This window comes from Euprymna scolopes, chromosome 21, assembly GCF_053919585.1.
Source record: "Euprymna scolopes isolate OS-2025 chromosome 21, ASM5391958v1, whole genome shotgun sequence".
In the NCBI taxonomy this organism is placed as follows: Eukaryota; Metazoa; Mollusca; class Cephalopoda; order Sepiida; family Sepiolidae; genus Euprymna; species Euprymna scolopes.
In genome coordinates this window covers 11,078,506-11,086,005 of record NC_136502.1, presented here as the reverse complement: position 1 = coordinate 11,086,005, position 7,500 = coordinate 11,078,506, and the positions used below count along the sequence as shown (strand labels likewise).

Here is a 7,500-nt window from a genome sequence, read left to right as displayed (position 1 = left end):
AGAACATAATTTTCATCTCCTTACTTGACCATTTAAATTTGTTATAGTATATCTTTTTTGCAGACCATTAGTTTTACTGGATTTTAGGACAAGAATTCATCTAGTCTGGTTGAGTATCCATCTTCATGCTATAACGTAACATTAACTATAAATATTAATATCACTTGGAAGACGATGAATCGTTCCCCATAAAAGTTAGTGTTTATTATCCATACTGAGGAGATGTTATTTGATTATTTGAGCCATGAATACGAAATGTGATTTTGAATATTTAGTTAGGGTTTACTTGTAGGGAAAAGTAACATCAAGCTAGGTTGTCCTGACAAACCCTTGTACCGGGAGACCTTAGACATTCGATGATAATATCTAGTAGGCATTCAAGTTCTCTCTTTTTTTTTTGTGATGCTGGGTATGGGGCAGCCAAACCAACTGCCAACATTGCCCTGCTTTTTATTGAAACCAACCGAGAGCTCTTTTTAGTGTCCTCGTTGTTCCCTTAAGTGCAATTATCTGGATTTATTTTGCATTTGGTTCACTATGAATATTAGTTAGGTAGGACGTCAAGTTCTTCTTCATAAGCCCTGTGGCACCTATAATAACTGGTGTGATTGATATCTCTCTAAAATTCCAGTTTATTTTAAAATCATACATGAGACCTTGATATTTGGTCTGTTTCTCGCTTTCCATCATTAGGAACACTCACTTCAACCAAGGTTGCATGTGCACGTATGTCCAGTTAAAAGTTAAATACTATTAAAAAAAAAAAAAAAAAAAAACACCCACAAAGTTGGCATATTCTTGGTTGGCATTGATCTGGACGACTAATATTTAAAACTAAAAAAAAAAACAAATTCATTATTTGGGGAGAGGGGGGGTCACTTATTTCCAATATTATCTGTTATATAAAGGAGAGGTGAATAATTTACATTATCATGGTTTTGCAATACATTAAAACAAGTATGCATTCAAGTTGTCTTTTAATATTCTTATCATTGCGTTTTTCCTGCCAAACATTCTCCCATTAGTTACTCCAACCGAGAGATATATTTAAGATTCTAACCGTCCCTGTAAGTGCTATTGTTTGTATTTCTCTTGCACTTGGTTCACCGGGTATATTCGCCGGATAGTTTTTGAAATTCTTCTTCATTAACCCTGTTGCTCCTATAATGCCATTATATGATTGATACCTTCTTAAGATTCCAGTTTCTTTTTATGTCGTACATAAGTCCTTGGTATTTTGTTATTTTCTCTCTCTCTGCTCTGTTAAGGCCGGCATCATTAGGGACGCTGACTTCAACTAGGGTTGCTACATTCTCTTTCTTGTCACATATCACTATGTCAGGCTTAATAGCCCCATTTTCTAGATACATAGCTGTAGGAATTTCATAGTCATAGTGGATGGTGTCTGACTTATTTCCAACTGTTATTTCTGGTAAACATGTTCCCAAGATTTGCTATTACATTGGATATTCAGGTTTTTACAGATTATTCAGTGGAGATATTTACATACTCCATTGTGTTGTATTGTATAATAGCCGTCCCCCAACAGGACTTTACAACTGGGTGTCAGGTGGCTCATACTCTCTACATCTGCCCTTGTTTTTATTGCTGAGACCACTCATCTTTTTAAAAGCACTTTAATATATATGTGTAAGAGATAGTGCAGTACCAAATAGTTATATATATACACACAAATATAGATATGCTAAAGGAGTTGTGTTTGAAGGCTATACCAATGTGGTTCGTAGGAAATACCGTGGACACGAGTTAGCACACAAAAAAATAATCACAATATTAGAAGGACTTTCAATAATTTTCAATTACGTTTATTTACCAACATAATCTGTCATATAAGATGGTAGGTGTTGCTGTCCCTAATTTTCGAGAGTAGCATCTTGTAAATAAAAAAATATTAAAACTGAGATCGAAACCAAAATCTAAAGACAGTGAGTCAAGTACGATATCCATTAAGCCAGCTTGACACACTCTTAAAAAAGTGTTTTCAAACCCACTTATACTTATGATAAGGAGTCTGTAATGTGAACTCTTCATACATATGCATTCGTGAAACAGCAAGCAGATGAAAATCTGATGACTCTCACATACCAATTTTTCGATTTCGACTCTTTAGCAACTTTTTTTTCTGGATGAAGTTTTCTACATGTCTGAATACCCTATATACCAAATTTCAAGTCTGTAGATCAAATATTCGTTGAGTATATAGGTTGAGAAGTGTCCTCACACACATACTCAATTTTATAGATATAATAGAATAGATTACTTGAACATAGTGACCCCTTAGCAACTCCTTTTCTGGATAAAAATCGAATAAGTTTTCCACATGTCTTAATACCCTATATACCAAATTTCAAGTCTGTAGATCAAATATTCGTTGAGTATATAGGTTGAGAAGTGCCCTCGCACACATACACACACATTCTCACTTTTATAGGTGCATAAATACGAATTAAAAATGCAAAACGAAGGCCAAATTGCTTAACCTTTCAACTACTGCTCTGTGTGCTTTTCCAAGAGTGAATACTTAAAAATGGTCTATGATGAAATAGTTATTTTGGGAATATATATGCAAATGGGATATAGTATATCTAAATTTATGTAAATATAAAAAATACACTCATATCCGTGTCTGTCTGAGGAAAGGTCTCTACCAAACTCCTCTCTAAATTTTTGATCTACAGACTTGAAATTTGATATATAGGGAATTTGTACCCGTGGAACAAAGCCTGTAAAAATAGCTGCTATATGGTTAAATTAAAAAAAAAAAAATGTGTTTGGCAGGCCTAAGTCCAATAAATGTGTATCTTCTACGCATGCATAAATGTACATTTATACATTTAACAACATTAATTTAAAAAGTTTTGATATGCATGTCAATGGTTCAGATGGTTACAAATAGCACTGGAAGCTATATGTTTTGATTTCGATTCTAGCTGATGGTACCTGTCATATAATTTTTTTTTTAACTTGCAAAATCACTACTATATATTGGGTGCAACATAATCATCTCATCAATAGAAAATTGCTCTTCAATAATAACTACGAAATCTATATAACTTAAAAATACCTTATTTAAGTGAGTTTTTTTCATCGGCCAATGTTAGACAGCCTTCTAGTATATATATATATATATATATATATATATATATATATATATATATATATATGTATATATATATATGTATATATATATATATATATAGTCATCCACATACAGTACTGTTTCGCTGCTTCACAGCTCATCAGTGCGGCTAGATAACCAGGATCGAAACCCAACCGCCTAAATGACAGGCAGAACTTCTAACCATGCTATGCGGGCAGTGAATTAACAGTGTTTTGACACTGTCCAAATACCTAAGCTCAATTTGTTTACACAAAGAGCATCGCTTAATATGTTAATGGTAATTTGTATATCACTTCCAAATATGCTCAACCGAAGATAGGGAGCATTACATACATATACATCTATCTGCCTTACTTAAAAAATGCTAGGTTTTTTTCTGGTGTCTTTAACCCCCCCCTCGATATTTTTGCTGATGAGGAGACTTTCTTTCAAAAAACTATATCATAAAATTGTTGTCCAAGACTCACTGTCTATCACAATAAAAACATCGTTTCTGAAACGATCGTACAATTTATTGATTTTGTTTGTTCGTCCTTATGAAACAGATTTTTAATTTTAATAATAAATTATCAACCACCTTTCTATATATATATATATATATATATATATATATATATATATATATATATATATATAATGTATGTATGTGTGTGTGTGTGTGTGTGTGTGTGTGTGTGTGTGTGTGTGTGTGTGTGTGTGTGTGTGTGTGTGTGCACACAAAGTAAAACAGTCTTGATAGAACTTTATGCCTAATTTTTCAGATTTGTAATTCTTTCAAATTTGGATTTGTTTTGATGAAGTCTTTTGAATAAATAAATAGGAAATACACATGCCGGTTGATTTGATTGCATCGAGATTGTATCCACTTTTCTTTTTTACTCTCTACAAATACTATATATATATATATATATATATATATATATATATATATATATATATATATATATATATATACTATCAGTTCAGCCCGGCTTTGCTCGGTCCTGTGTATTGTTCATAACTTCATGTGCATATGTATATATTTTAAAAAGTTTGACTCATGTCCAGGTAACCTACATCTAAAATTTCAAGTGTTTAGACCCAAAATTGGCGGAGGAGTTTGGTAGAGTCTGCAAAGGGCAGCTCTTTCAAGTTTGACTTCTTGGCAGCGAAATTTTCGCCCAAAAACTGATTAAAAAGCTTGCTGTATGTCTGAATACCCTTTATGTAAAATTTCAAATGTTTAGACCTAAAATTGGCTGAATAGTTTGCTAAAAACCGCAATGGTGAAATCTTTTGAACTTTGACCCCTTGGCAGCAAAATTTTCAGCCAAAAACCGATTAAAAAGCTTGCACTATGTCTGAATACACTTTATGTAAAATTTCAAATGTTTAGACCCAAAATTGACTGAGTAATTTGGTAGAGACCGCAGGAGTCAAACTTTTTTTTAACTTTGATCCCAATTTTTATCCCTTAACATTAATTAAAAAGTTTGATCCATGTCCAAGTAATCTAGATTTAATATTTCAAAATTGGCAGAGGAGTGTGGTAGAGTTTTCAAAGGTCAAATTATTGAACTTTGACCCTTTGACATCAAATTTCTGGCTGAAAACCAATTAAGATTTTCCCAAATCTCAATACGTCGAGTCCTGCTACCACACTCAGGGTTTGTCACAACCACCTGATTGCACCAGAAGATCACCACACTCTTCAGCACATCCAAGTACACTTTGATGTTGATTTTCAAGCCTACTTCAAAGATGTGAGGTGACATGATGTGGCCCACACTTTAAACCACATAAAAGACTATATCCATAACCGCAAACTTTGTTTTCATCACCCTCGGCATGTCCATGTTATTCGTTGAACCGTTCGAATTTGCAATGGTCTTGTTGTCATAACTTTGATTGGTACAGAGCATGACTTGTACAGCAGCACATCTCTGATCTTGCTCATTGAACATTGTGTCACTTTCAGACATGATAGAAGGTTCCTATCGCTCTTGGGATTTGTACACAATTGGCCAACTAGTAGATAGTCTGCTACAAAAAAGGAAACCGGTTTTCATCAAAATGGAAATGGAATCATGTCGTCTTTTCTAGGGCGACAATTTTATCGTTCCACCCTGTAGTAAACAGTCAGAGAACACTAAAGAGTAACAATCCATGGAAGTTGATTAGATTGCATTAAGAGATTTTTTTAAATCCAATTAAAATATATCATTTAAACGTTATTTTACTGTGTTCACTTACTATAGATTTTAAAATATTTAACAAAAGTGATACAGTTCTTAAAGTTACAAGTAATCCAAACACATCTATCAATGTTTGCCTTATTTTTTTACACAAAAAAATCAAACTGATTACTCAAATATAATTTCTATTGTGTTTGAATATGTTTGTAGCATATCATCTGAGGTCATTTACCGCCAGAAACATTTCTTCATTTGCTAATGAGAGTCCAGACTTCCCTACTATTTTACCTTGAGTTTACAATGTGTAACAAGTAGAGATCCATTTTTGTTATTGAATTCTTGTTAATTAATATTAATATGCTGCCAGATTTGAAGGTTACCAAAATGAAATGTGCAAAAAATCGTACAATGGTACAAAATCATCAGAAAAAAAAAATTGATTCATTCACAAAAAGATAAAAATTAAATTTCATAATTTCTATAGACAACCATTGTGCAATGATTAAATAAAAAAGAAAGTTTTTAGTAAATAATTTAAACATTTTTATAATATTCAAATCTATCAAAGTTAAACAATATATAGCTAACATATAAAATTATCTTGTCGAATTGTCATAGTTAAACTCAATTAGCAATCCATCTGACATATCAATACTTCATTTTAACTAACCTATTTTTCTTTTTATCCTTCCATATCGCTGCTTGCACAAATCGATCTTATTTCGCTTGAATGTTCTTCTGGAAATACTTATTCCAGTCCACAAAACTATTAGAACGGAAGCATTTCCAGTTAAGCACTAAAACAAATTAAAGGGAATGCATATTATTTAGAGACTTCCGACTACTGTTCTCAGCTTGAGTGTTATTTTAACAAGGTTTCTATCGATATAACCTCCGACCTTCTTCAGGTCTATCTCGTCGAACTCTGGAATATTTCTTTTTTTTTTTTTTCTTTTTTTTTACACGGTGGTCACCACTTATCAAGGCCCGGAAGCCACTCAGGGATAAGGGTTATTGTAAGTACAGTACGTTAGTGTGGAGATTTAATGAAGTGTTTACTTAAGAGGGCGGTTCATTAGGAATTTGTTAACGTTGGACTTGAAGACATCTAAGTTGTAGTTAGGTGGGAAGCAGGCAGACGGAACAGAGTTCCACAGGCGTGCAGTTCTAAGAAAGAAGCTTTGTTCATGGAATCCACGTTTTGATTTAGGCGCAGATATAGAATAGGGGAAATTTTTCACAGTGGATACAGCTAGACGGGTGTTTTTCATGAAAGATTGGCGAGGGGGGACCAGAGATTGGAGTTCAGACAAGCACTTGCCATGGAAATAACGATAAAACAAGGATAGGCTCGCAACGTCTCTTCTGTGGGAGAGAGGTTGCAGGGTAGAGAAAAGGGCATCCCCCACTAAGCCACAAAGTCTATTTTGTACTCTGTCAAGACAGGATAGGTTGTTTTTAGCAGCTCCTGCCCAGATATGGCAGCAGTATTCCATCCTTGGACGTGCTTAACTTTTATATAGATAGAGAATTGCATCAGTAGTGAGATATCTTCTGGAGCAGTAGAAACTGTCAAAACTCTAGTGTAGTGGATGAAGTACTTGGTAAAATTCAGTTGTAAAGTTACACTTTTCTGGAGGTTGAAGGTTCAATCCATAATGCAGGATACATTCATGCATATGATATGAAAAGAAACTGGAATCTTTGGAAGATCTTAATTAATTCCGGTAATTATAGGAGGAACCAAACTCATGAAAAAGAATTTCAAGAGCTACCTGGGAAATATACTCGGTTAACCAAGTGCAAGAGAGGTTCATACAAGTGCACTTCAAGGGACAGTCAGAATCTTAAAAAGATCTCTCGGTTGGAATGTATGAGATAGTGGGTGAATTGTTAGAATGGAAACATTTTCATTTAAAGGCGAAAATAGATTAAAGGGAAGGTACCGTGTGCAATTATACTGCGTTCTCACTCTTGAGTTTTTCCAAAATTAATTAATTAAATTATGCGACTTGAAGTATATGTTTGTATGTTTTCACCTCCAAATTATTTATCCAAGTTTTCTTTTTTGGGGGGTGGGGGGTCTTAATCGACTAGTGCCAAGTGTCAAAACAAATTTTTTAAAAAATCCATTTTTTACAAAATAATTTCATTATAAGATTAAAATCACTAAAATTAATTTTA

The 7,500-nt window shown here is 33.5% G+C and overlaps 1 protein-coding gene across 1 annotated transcript in view; it reads left to right on the top strand.

Moving 5' to 3' along the window:
• Positions 1 to 7,500, top strand: part of LOC145241998 (protocadherin beta-16-like) — a 144,452-nt gene that overhangs the window by 1,574 nt on the left and 135,378 nt on the right. The gene's annotated exons all lie outside the window — the stretch shown is intronic.